Raw genomic sequence first — 13,535 nt, 5'->3', positions numbered from 1 at the left:
CAAAATTTTCATCTAATCCATACAATTCTTTCCTTTCAAGCTATAATAATTCATGTTATTAATAAAAAAGTTTAGATCACATTACTATAAGACTTCCATCATATTTAGATTGCACTGTTATTAAATCAAGGTAAGTTAGAACCTGTTATTTATTTTTATTTTATTTTATTTTATTTATACCCCGCCCTCCCTGCACTGCGGGCTCAGGGCGGCTTACAAGAGTATGGCACACAGTGCGATAAAACAGCAATAAAACAATTTAAAACACTTAATACATGGGCCAAGCCCAAGGATCCCACGTGTTAAAGAGTCATTGCTTATAGTATTTACTTATAACCATCTTTAGGCTCTTTTTTCATGGTGTTACATTCCATATTGCTAGTATTGAAACTTGAAACACATTTTTATATTGGTATTATATAAGGGAGGGAAAACAAAATCTATTACACACAATCACATTACTGTGTAGCTTTCATGTTATTTTGTGTTTTATATTTTATGTTACTGTAAATCAATTAAATCAGTAGTCATAGATCAGTGTAGATTGGAGCCAGTCAAAAAATCGGATCAAGTCCCTTGCAACCGGCTCTTCCTCCAGGAGTGTCGGTGGGATATCGGGAGGCCCCGATTATCCCCTAAGAAGCATAGAGAGTCAGAGATTCTCACGAGCCCCCGAGAGATCGTCTGCTTTGCTTTGATGTTGTTTTTACATGTTTTAATGTGTTTTAAATTTTATTGTAGTTATTGAAATGCTGTGAACCTCTCTGAGCCTGTTTACGGGATGGGTGGGATATATCCATTTTCAGTGGATAAAGGACAATCCTGTTCCCTCAGGTTCCTGGGCTGAGGAGGCAGTAAAATATACTATGACAGGGTGGGACAGCCAGAGTTCTCCAGGATAGAAGAAAACAGACCATTAGGGCTGCTCAGTCAGAAAGGGAAAGAAAAACAGAGGGAAAATCTTGCCTCTGAGGGAGGGAAGTGGATGGAGCCTCCATAGTTAGCAACTGCCAGCTAATCAGCTGGAAGTCAGTTTGTCAGATCTATCATCCTGGAAACCTGGCTGTGTCCCAACTTATAGCAAATGGGAGGGAGGGGGAATCAGAAGCCCAGCTGATTCCCTTTCCTTTTTCCTTATCCCAAGCTGTCAGTTTAGGTTACAGAGAAAAGGTGAGAAACAAGCTCATTCTCCTCTCCTTTTTGCAACTTCACTATGTGACTGTTTTGCTGAGAATCTCAGGAAACCTTAGGAGTAATCTGAAGGTTGGTTAGCAATTGCATGTTTCTCACTTCATAGCTGCAGTGTCAAGTGGTGACCAGGGCTGATTTGATTTGCAAAATAAAGCATTCAAAAATTGAACGTATCTTGCTCACAATGTCCATTTCCTCTTGATCTGAGCATTTCCTATGAATACAATGATGATATGTTTGCAGTTTAAAATGAATCCTATTTTAAATAGTTTTGCATCTGTCCTGGAGCAGCATGGCAGCTGGCCAGGTAGTCATTGCTAGCACATGCTCATAATGTGCTGCTTTGCTTGGACTATATCCAAGCAATTGCATTGGATTATGTTCCTTGAATTACACCCAGGGTCATCATGTGAAGGTTATGCATCATTTAAGTAGATACATTTCAAGCATATGTGCTGTTTTTATGTCTGCACTAGAGTCGCCAGCCAAGTGCTGGCAATTGACAGGAGATGCTAGGTGGGCAGCAAAAATGAAAGTGACATCATGCCATTGTTCCAAAGTCACTTTCGGCACAAATTGACAATAGAGTTTCAGGTGAATTCTAGAGCATTGCCCCAATGTGATGATGTCACTTCTGGATTCACTGTGATGATGAAGTGACATGTGATGAAGTGACATCAAGTGACATTTATTGCTCTAATTCCCCCCCAAAAAATTGGAGCTCTAATTTCCCCCCCCAAGAAAATTAGCTCCTGCTGCTCCACCAAGCAGCAGTGAGAGTGTTGAAGCCTGGTGTGGAAGGTCTCCCACTAAAACAGGAGACCTGGCCACCCTAGCCTATACATTTAACAGCATTAATTAATTGATGACCTTCATGCTGTATGCCCTGATCTTCCTAGAACAGTCAACAGTTTCCAGGTGACAGTGCAAGAATGCACAAAGTATATGAAATCCAATTTTCAGTGCTAGGTTGGCCTAAACATACTTGGCAATATGAATCAAGTAGGTAAACTGGACATGAACATAAGAAGAATCCTTCTGCATCAGGCCAATGGTTCAGTATCCTGTTTGACACAGTGACCAACCAGTTGCCCTGGAGGGACAAAGAACAGGGCAGAGATACCACCACCTTCTCCTGACATTGTCTCCTAGCACCACTATTCAGAGGATTACTGCCTCTAAATGTACAGGCTGGGATACTAGTAAAGAAAGTTTTACAGCTTCCCCTCTTCCCCAAATCCCATCACACTCAAGTCAACCAAGAAACATCTCTCCTTTGTGAACTATTTTTCCGTCAGGTGGATTCAGTACATGGGGGATGGGTGGCCAGGAGAACAACGAAAACAGAGTATGAAAATGTGAGTGTGTAAACATTTGAAATTCACTTCAGTGTATTTTTGATGGTTTGGGGGAAAAGCAAATAATTTTTTGAGTGCTCCCAGACACTGTTGGCCATATGGAATCAAAGAGGAGTGTTGGCTATATTAGTAGTAGTGACCTGCCATCAAATACTACAGAAAGAATGTTCAGGGCATCCCACATTGTTTCAAAGACAATGCTTTCCTGTCAAGTCAGTCCATGTGTTCATCTGCAAGTTGTGAAGTGTTGGGTATTCAGAAGTATATGTTAAGAAGCCTGGGAAAAAAGAGCAACAGATACGACAATATAGCACAATAATCAGATTTTCCATTTGCCTGTGAATAGAGGCAAATTCTGATTCTACACGGCACAGGGAAACTCACAATGTGTTCCTGATTATGTCTTACCCTGCTGGTGCCCTGCACTTTAGAGATGTTTGCATCCTAACAGCAAAATCCATTTTGATAAGCCTTGACTGTCTGTTTCCCACATCTCACAATCCAATACACAAATAACATCTCTGTACATATGGAAGCCTTCATGGCGACATGTACCTATTACAAGTCAAAACTATTTTATAAACCATAATGTTTTGCAGATGAAAATATAGAAAAGATGACAGTTTTTAACCAGCAATGCTTAGTGTTCATTCTTGTTTTAGTAATAGACTTCAAAATGTTTTTAAATGGACCATTAATAAATATGGCATATTTGATTTTTAAAAAATGTTCTTAATACCGTGAAGTTTTGTAGAATTACAAATCTTTAAGAGTCGTTCATGGTGATTTGGCTACACCTTTAAAATAAAACGGCCAAGCTTAAAATGAATTTTTGCTATTTGTAAATTTCTATTAATGAATAACATCAAATCCACAGTGTTCTCTACCTTTCTTTTAAATAACAACAACAACAATACTACTACTAGTAGTAGTACAAATATTAAACACAGTGTGCTATGTATCTGTTTGAACTGTAAGAGTTAAAAATTAAAGCATATTTTCCTGTTTCAAAATTGCATGTAAATATTTACATATATATTCTTGTAACCTATTTTTAATATCAATCCTAATCATAGGTACTGTTTTAGGTGCTGTATATATCCTCCTCCTTTGTCCTCCTCCAAGTCTCTGCAGCCCTCCCTCCCTGCCAGAATGGGCAAGAGATGTTTTTGTCTCTGTTGTCTGATGATAGACCCTGATCATAGACCATGTGTGTCCTTCCCTCTAGTGTGCAGGTGAACTACCTATCATGCCCCTATCTCCCTCCTCCATATCTCCTGCCTTCCTGCCAATGTGTACATGCAAGCCTTTACTCCTGATTCAAAAAAAAAAATACCCCAACCCCAGAAAATGAAATATTCTATGCAAACACAGAGGCTATGCTTAGGTAAAGGTAAAGGTTTCCCTTGCTCGAAAGCCAGTTGAATCTGACTCTAGGGTTGCGGTGCTCATCTCTGTTTCCAAGCCAAAGAGCCAGCGCTGTCCAAAGACTTTTCCGTGGTCATGTGGCCAGCATGACTAGATGCTAAGGCGCATGGAACGCTGTTACCTTCCCACCGAAGCGGTACCTATTTATCTACTTGTAATTTCTTGCTTTTGAACTGCTAGGTTAGCAGGAGCTGGAGCCAGAGATGGGAGCTCATTCCATCATGCGGCACTCGGGTCTCGAACTGCTGAACTACCGACCCTCCAGCCCGCAGTTCAGCATCTTAACCACTTGAGCCACCGCAGCTCTGAGGCTATGCTTACATAGTATGAAAAATTGCTCCCATAGCCAGCCATTTAGTGTGATAATTGTGTCCAGAAACACTAATCAAGATGATTCTTTTCAGAGAAGAGATCACATAACTGTTTTGATGGGATGCTGTCCCTGTTAGTCACAGATCTGCTGAGTAACTTCTGTCCATCATTCTCTCATTGCCTGTGAGAATGAAGCCAGATAGTGATGCACCAAAAAAACTGTTACTTTGGTAGGTTTCCAAACAATCCCAAATACCAGAAATTATTCTTTTAGGATTCAGACCCATCTATTATATTTATATTATATATTTATATTATATATTATATTTGCCGGGGACGGCAAAGGATGAGATGGTTAGACAGTGTCATAGATGCAACGAACATAAAATTGAGCAAACTTCAGAGGACGGCATAAAACAGGAGGGCCTGGCGAGATCTTGTCCATAGGGTTGCGAAGAGTCGGACTTGACTGTGCGACTGAACAACAACAATTATATTTAGACTGGGGAGCAGATTGAGTCAGATTTTGATTATTAAAGCTTTGACTGCATATCGAGAAACCATCTCAGTAATCCAGCAAAGAGTTCCACACACTAAACACAGGAAGCTTCAGAATCGGAGGAATTAGAAATATGTTTTAATATCATTAGGTACATATTTAAAACCTCATCATCCTGTAGCACCCATTCCATTTTCTACTTCATTTATATCTCTGAATCCTAGAAATTACTAACTTGGCCACGTCTTTAAATGGGAGCCAATTTTTAAAAATAGCAGAATAGCGGGGAAGTTAAACTTGACATCAACGGAATGCTCTCAATTGTGGGGGCATACTTTCCCCCTCCCTACACCGCTTCAACTTTGTCCATAATGAGAGTCCTGCGGAAAAGCTCATTCAAAGATCAGAATAGGCCAGACTGTTGTGCATTTCAGCTGCTTCCAGGGTGTTCATTTGAACAATTTCCCCTTGTCAAATGGTAGCAACAAAATTCAGGTGATCTAAAACTGATCGTTTTAATTCTGCCATTTAAGTGTAATTGTAATTTTATTTTATTTGTTTTTATCTTTTCTAAAGCACTCCAAGAGGTCCAAAGAAAGGTGTTTTACAATTGTAAAGTGCTGGAAGTGATTGGCAAATTATTTTACAACTGGCACTTATTATTTCCATTTATTAAGAATAAAGTGGCTTTTAGAGCAAAAACAATAGGGTGAAAAGGGGATCTTTTATGCACTCATTACAAATAGAAAATTGGAAAGGAAACTGTCGTAAGAAAAGCTGAGGACCTCATCCACTGGGGCAGTGCTTCCGCTCAAGCGCCACTGAAATGGATGGGGATTTGGTAAGAAGGTTCATATGAGCAGAGACTCACGTGGGAAACTTCCCAGTGGATTGGGCTCTAAATGCTATTTGCAACGCAAGTATTCCTCACATTGTATTCCTCGCAGGCAGCCAAATACTGTGATTATTGTATGAGCAATTGGTCCTATAATAAGTACAGAAAAAGTACAAAGAAAGAACAGAAATGGTAATCTTAGTGACATCCCATTTCCTCCTATAAAGCTAAAGGTCCCAATCTAGCTGTAGTTATTTATGAAATCAATAGAATAAATTAGTCATGACAAGCTTCTCCCAACTGCTTCCCAAAGGATCTTTAGCAGTAATAGGACCCATATCTGTTGGGGGATTTCTTTAGCTATAATCTAAAATAGCTCCCCTTCTTGAACTGAAATTCTTTTTTTAATTTGGGTTCAGGACAAAAATATGAAGTGAACCTGCCTCCAACACTTACTGTGATTTTTAAGAAACATTTTATTTCCATTTTCTTGTGTTCAGTATTTCATTTTTAGAAAAGAACAGGAAACCAGTATAAGATGCTCACTCTGTGGTTTGTCTTTCCTTTCTGTCTGAACAGTGGGAGATGAGGATGGCACTCATGATGGAAGTTTATCAAATAAGAATTTTTAAGTTGTGGGTAAGAAACCTGGAGAAAGATTTCCTAAGGAAGGCAAAATAGATGTAAGCTATTTATCAATAAAACATTTTTGTGTGTCTCTTGGAAAACATAGAAGGCAACAAACTATCAAGAGGTCTGTTGAAACAGGCTGAGAGAAATCTTTGGAGAAGAGGAAAGGGAAAGGGTAACAAGCCCAAAGAAAAAGAGAGAACTAACTAAAAAAATACACAGCAGGAGTCAGCATTGTAGAATATACACATACAAGACCTTTAGTGATAGAACACATCAAAGGCTCCACGTAGGAGAAAGACAATAGTTTTCAGAATGAGGAAGAACATGGTGGCACTTGACAGGCTCAGTGGAATACTTTACAGGAATAATTTGTCTCTCCCAAAGACCATGATTTGCCTCCCAGGAGCAGAATTAAAGGTGACAGCAAGTGAACAGACACACTACATATATGTATATATATCCCAAAAGAGAGCTTTGTTTGTGGTGGTGGGTTTAATGACATGAAAGAAAGGGGGGGCACCATATTTGCAAGGCAAAGCCAAGACAACTTAGTTGAAGAGGGAAAAAAATGTTCAGATGTTAAAGGGAGCTTTCGTATTTGTACCAGTACTTAAGAGATGACTTTCTGAGAATGATTAGAGAGTAAATTAGTGGTTTCCTTAATGTAGGTAGGATGGATATGTGCAACCTGTGGATAAGCAAGAGTGATTTGAAACCGGGGGAGGAGACAGGTTGTCTGTTCAGAGAATACAGTGGAGCAGACAGCTGCTGAATAGGAAGATGAAGGTGGTAATTATTTAAGCGTTTCCTTGATATTAAAGCAGCATTAACTTAACCCTCCCACCAGTGATCTCTCTGTTTGCTAGAAACATTTTGCAGTCATTGCTGCTATCTTGCCTGACACCAGAGGAAGAATCCACTGATTTGGTTGAGAAAGATACTGATGTGGAAATGGTTGGCTGGAAAGTAGAGTGGTGAGAGAGTGGTTCCATCAGGGAGGGCCGTGAGACAGAGAATCTGCTTTGTATGCAGAAGGTCCCAGGATCAACCCCCAGCATCTCCTATTAAAAGGATCTTATTCGATAATATGAAAGACCTGAGACCTGTTGCCCATTCAAAGCCAATGGTCTGAGAAGTCTAGTGGTCTGACTCTGTATAAGGCCGTTTCATGAGAGTTATGTGTCACTTGATGCAATGATAGGAATTTTCCTGACATTATTTGGATTAAGTATTGAGTTAAAAAGTACTTACCGATTGTAAATTAGACAAGGGATGCCATCCTGTTCATCAGTTGCGTACAGAGATCTGATTTTTTTATTACTGGTTTGCTAGTTTGTTGATCTTTATATGGGTGCTTGGCAGGGTGTTTTACAGTATTCCTTGCTACCTATGCATGGCAGTGCAATTGGCTTTTTGTACATGTGTGTTCTCATGCAACCCAATCTAGTTCTACCCCTCATCCTTTCTGTGTAGCTGCTCCACTCAGCAGGCAATTGTTTAAACAGACTATTAGATCTTTCATAAATTAATTTAAAACAGTCATCAATAAATGCTGTTTCAATATAATCTTACCCTTTGGTGCTCATCTAAGTAGATCTTGGTGACACTAAGGGCTGACAATCAATTGCAATCAGCAGCATCTTTGTACATGCACAGTTTTGGGGAAACCTGATGCTAACCAGTTCAGCAGCCAGCTCAGCAGGCATTCACAGCTCCTCATCACAAACCTGCACACATCTGACCACCACCTTCAAATATGGTAAGTTTGACACTTGAACATGTTTGTGGCAAAATTCACAGCATCACTAGGCTAGATTGCATGAACAAGTACAGCTGCATTTTGGAGAAGACTTACTCATAGAATAAAAATATCACACTTTTATACTTTTTGTTGTTGTTGCTCAGTCAGACAGTCAAGTCCGACTCTTTGTGACCCCATGGACCACATCACACCAGGCCCTCCTGTCTGCTGCCGTCCTCTGAAGTGTGCTCAACTTCATGTTCATTGCATCAATAACACTGTCTAACCATCTCATCCTTTGTCATCCCCTTCTTCTTTTACCTTCAATCAGGGCTTTTTTTGGAGAAAAAGCCCAGCAGGAACTCATTAGCATATTAGGCCACCCCCTGACAGCACAGCTCATTCACATATTAGGCCACCCCCCCATGTTACCAGAAGTGTGGTCATCCAGCCACACCCACCTATTGCTTCTTATTCTCTTTACCTTGTTTGTTGTCAAAACCCAAGGCTTTTTGCATGTTATGCCCCACACCCCTAATTGTAGCCAATCCTAATGTGTTTCTGCTGTTGAGTGTGGCCTATTATGCTAATGAGTTCCTGCTGGGCGTGGCAAACTTGGGAGCCAGCCAGAACTCCGTTCCTGTGCGTTCCTGCCCAAAAATAGCCCTGCCTTCAATCCTTCCAAGCATCAGGATCTTCTCCAGTGAGTGCTCCCTTCTCATTTGATGGCCAAAGTATTTGAGCTTCAGCTTCAGTATCTGGCCTTCCAAGGAACAGTCAGGGTTGATTTCTTTTAGGATTGACTGATTTGATCTCCTTGCAATCCATGGGAATCTCAAGAGTCTTCTCCAGCACCATAATTTGAAAGCATCTTTTATTTGGCGCTCGGCCTTCCTTATGGTCCAATTCTCACAGCCATACATTACTACTGGACATACCATTGCTTTGACCATACGGACTTTTGTTGGCAGGGTGATGTCTCTACCTTTTATTATGCTGTCTAGATTTGCCATAGCTTTCCTCCCAAGGAGCAGGCATCTTTTAATTTCATGACTGCAGTCACCGTCTGCAGTGATCTTGAACTTCCCCTTCTATTTGCCAAGGAGTGATGTGGCCAGATGCCATGATCTTTGGTTTTTTGATGTTGAGTTTCAAGCCAGCTCTTTAGGTCCTCTTCACTCACTGCCAGTAGAGTGGTATCGTCTGCATATCTGAGGTTGTTGATGTTTTCCCCAGCAATCTTAATTCTGGCTTGTGATTCATCCAGGCCAGCATTTCGCATTATGTACTCTGCATATAAATTCGATAAGCAGGGTGACAATATACATCCTTTTGTACTCCTTTTCCTATACTAAACCAATCAGTTGTTCCACATCCAGTTCTAACTGTCGCTTCTTGATCCTTATACAGGTTTCTCAGGAGACATGTGAGGTGGTCTGGCATTCCCATCTCTTTAAGGACTTGCCACAGTTTGTTGTGATCCACAAAATCAAAGGTTTTAGCATAGTCAATGAAGCAGAAGCAGATGTTTTTCTGGTACTCCCTTGCTTTCTCCATAATCTAGCGAATGTTGGCAATTTGATCTCTAGGTCCTCTACCTCTTCAAAACCCAGCTTTTACTTCTGACAGTTCTCTATCCATGTACTGCTGAAGTTTAGCTTGTAGGATCTTGAGCATGACCTTGCTAGCATGCAATTGTGTGATAGTTTGAACATTCCTTGGCATTGCCCTTCTTTGGGATTGGAATGTAAACTGACCTTTTCCAATCCTGTGGCCACTGTTGCATTTTTGAAATCTGGAGTATGGAGTGCAGCACTTTAACAGCATCGTCTTTTAAGACTTTGAATAGCTCAGCTGGGATACCATAATCTCCGCTAGCTTTTTTGTTAGTAATGCTTTCTAAGGCCCATTTGACTTTGCATGCCAGGATGTCTGGCTCGAGGGCAGTGATCACACTGTTGTGGTTGTCAAGGACATTGAGGTCCTTCTTATATAATTCTTCTGTATATTCTTGCCACCTCTTCCTAATTTCTTTTGCTTCTGTTAGGTCCGTACCATTTTTGTCTTTTATCATGGCCAGCTTTGCACGGAACAGTCAGTTGATTTTTCCCATTTTCTTGAAGAGATCTCTAGTCCTTCCCATTCTATTGTTTTCCTCTATTACTTTGCATTGTTCATTCAGGAAGTCCTCCTTATCTCTCCTTGCTGTTCCCTGGAAATCTGCATTCAGTTCGGTAAATCTTTCCTTTTCACCTTTGCCTTTTGCTTTCCTTCCTTCCACAGCTATTTGTAAAGCCTCATCAGACAGCCACTTTGCTTTCTTGCATTTCTTTTTCTTTGGGATGGTGCTGATTGCTGCCTCCTGTACAATGTCATGAACCTCCATCCATAGTTCTTCAGGCATTCTGTCTATCAAATCTAGTCCCTTTTTTAATATTTTATTTTGAGTTTTCCAACTTTTACATATATTCATATTGCATTTCCATACACTTGGGGGTTAGATCACATTTTTTTCTTTGTACCATTTTATGGTCTTTTGCCATTTCAAATTAAATTGCTCCTCTGTTTTACCCGCCAAAAACATATTTAGTCTATCCATTTCAATTACTTCATAAAGGATATTGGTTACATCCTCCCTACTCGGTAGCTTATCAGACTTCCAATTCTTAGCAATAGATATTCTGGACATTGTGATTACATATACAATAACACATTTCTCGTTAAATTTAAGCCCATCATGTGTAATATTCAGTAAAAAGATTTCTGGTATAATCGCTAGATCTATCCCTGTTATTTCTTTTATCAGCTGTTTAATGGTTTTCCAAAATTTTTGTATTTTTTCGCATTTCCACCATATGTGGAAATACGTTTCAATATTATGTTTACATCTCCAGCAGGATCCTGAAACATTTGTGTACCATTTTTGCAACCTGTCTGGCGTCCAGTGCCATCTGCATATCATTTTTTGCATTTCTTTTTCTTTGGGATGGTGGTGATTGCTGCCTCCTATACAATGTCATGAACCTCCGTCCATAGTTCTTCAGGCACTCTATCAATCAAATCTAGTCCCTTAAACCTATTCTTCACCTCCACTGTATATTCATAAGGGATGTGATCTAGGTCAAACCTGAATGGCCTTGTGCTTTTCCCAACTTTCTTCAGTTTAAGCCCAATTTTTGCAATGAGTAGCTCATGATCTGAGCCATAGTCAGCTCCAGGTCTTGTTTTTACTGACTGTATAGAGTTTCTCCATAGAATCATAGAGTTGGAAGGGGCCATACAGACCATCTAATCCATCCTTGACTGCAAATGGTAAAATCAATCTGATTTCAGCGTTGTCCATCTGGTGATGTCCATGTGCAGAGTCACCTCTTAGGTGTTTGCTATGACCAGTGTGTTCTCTCTGTTAGCCTTTGCCCAGCTTCATTTTGTTCTCCAAGGCCAAACTTGTCTGTTATTCTGGTTACCTTTTGACTTCCTACTTTAGCATTCCAGTCCCCTATGATGATAAGGTAATCTTTTTTTGGTGTTAGTTCTAGGAGGTGTTGTTGGTCTTCATAGAACTGGTCCACTTCAGTCTCTTCTGCATCAGTGGTCGGGACATAGACTTGGATTACTGTGATGTTGAATGGTTTGCCTTGGATTCGTACCAAGATCATTCTGTCATTTTTGAGATTGTATCTCATTACTGCCTTTCTCACTCTCTTTTTTACTACACCATTTTTTCCTACAGGATTCTTGGCCACAGTAGTAGATATAATGGTTTTCTGAGTTAAATTCGCCCATTCCCATCTACTTTAGTTCACTGATTCCCAAGATGTCAATGTTCAGTCTTGCCATCTTATTTTTGACCACATCCAACTTAGCTTGATTCATAGATCTTAGATTCCAGGTTCCTATGCAGTATAGTTCTTTGCAGCATCGGACTTTCCTTTCACCATCAGACACATCCACAGCTGAGCATCTGAAAAGTACTGAGTCTGACGAGTGATTTCAGCTCTCATACTTTTATTAGTGCAGAACAAGACAACTTTAGCCGGCTCACAGGCCAACTTATATTCCCAGTGAAACCACCACCCAAAACACACACACCCACACTGTAATAGGCTATTTACAAAGGCCGAGAGTTCTATGGGCTCTCGACCGGGAGCCTAACCCTCCAATTGGTGTGAGCTAGGATCCACTTAGTCCATTATTTCCTGGAGTGAAGCTCGGAGGTTTAGCAGGACTGCATGGAGCCCCCGTCTGCCATGTGGTCGGGACTGGATATATTTGGCTTTGGCCCAGCCGCTTCACTCTTTCTGGGGTTACTTGTACTTGCCCTCTGCTCTTCCCCAGTAGCATATTGTACACCTTCTGACTTGAGGGGCTCATCTTTCGGCGTCATATCTTTTAGCCTTTTGTTACTGTCCATGGGATTTTCTTGGCAAAGATACTGGAGTGAGAAATGCTATAGTATACAGTGCTGGCCCATCAATTAGCTATTGCAGCAGATTTTGGAATACCATTGAAGGCCAGCCAATTATCATTATTTCCATTCTTTATATATCTTTATATTTTTACCACCATAAGGTTCCTAACTCCAGCACCACAATACCTTGGGCCATGTCTCTCAATGTAATTGAAATTTACTTACCTAATGCAAGCAAGTGTACTGGCTCAGCTGGTTACCACGGTTACCACACACTGGAAATTGGAGACGCAGTTTGGAATTAAGTCAAATAACATAGCCAAGGGTCAGAGAGCCGGGACATCAGTCCAAGGTTGCAGGGGCGAGGAGCAAGGAGTGGTTGCTACAAGCCAGGAGCGTATCTGAGCTTGCACTGTTGCTACTGCGCTGAGGCAGGTGCATTGGGTGTTTATGAACAAGTCCTCCCTTCCCAGGGAGTCAATCTGCCAAGACTCACAGCTCCTCCCGTTGTCTTTGCAAGAGCTGCAGTCTGGCACTCTTCCTTCACTCTTGCATATTCAGCCTCTGGTGTGTCCTGCATCTGGGGCACTCAGGAGAAATAGGTGGGGATTCTGTCCTTGGGGTGTCTTCAACTGAGGGTGCTGGGCCAGGCTCTGGATCAGTTTCTCCTTCTGGCTGCACCTCCTGTGTGGCTGCTGGGGCCTCTTCTCCCTCAGATGCTGTTGAGGGTTCCTCTTCTGGGCTGACACCAGAGGAGGCTGGAGTGCTCCCTGCCTCTTCCTCATCTGTGGAATAGTCAACCTCAGCAGAGCCAGTACCCACGACACTAAGACCGTAACAGGAACAGTATTAGACATGGACTAAGTTCTAATTCCTACTCCTCCATGGATGTTCTTGGGCCATCTTTCAGCCTACCCCACATGGGTTTTGTGAGGGTGAAGTGGGAGAGAACATGTGCACTGACTTAAACTCTCAGAGGAAAGATGGGATAAAATGTAAAAAGAGGCATGTGTGCAGTTCCTCGGATATAAATAGAATAATATTTACATCGGTGGCAGAGGGGCAGCAATTTCTTCCTATTACCACCTCCATCTGTAGACCTTCACTTGGCCCCCATGCTGAGGGCC

The sequence above is a fragment of the Gekko japonicus genome, unplaced genomic scaffold (assembly GCF_001447785.1).
Source record: "Gekko japonicus isolate JY-2015 unplaced genomic scaffold, Gekko_japonicus_V1.1 scaffold333, whole genome shotgun sequence".
Taxonomy (NCBI): Eukaryota; Metazoa; Chordata; class Lepidosauria; order Squamata; family Gekkonidae; genus Gekko; species Gekko japonicus.
This window is presented reverse-complemented; position numbering follows the sequence as displayed.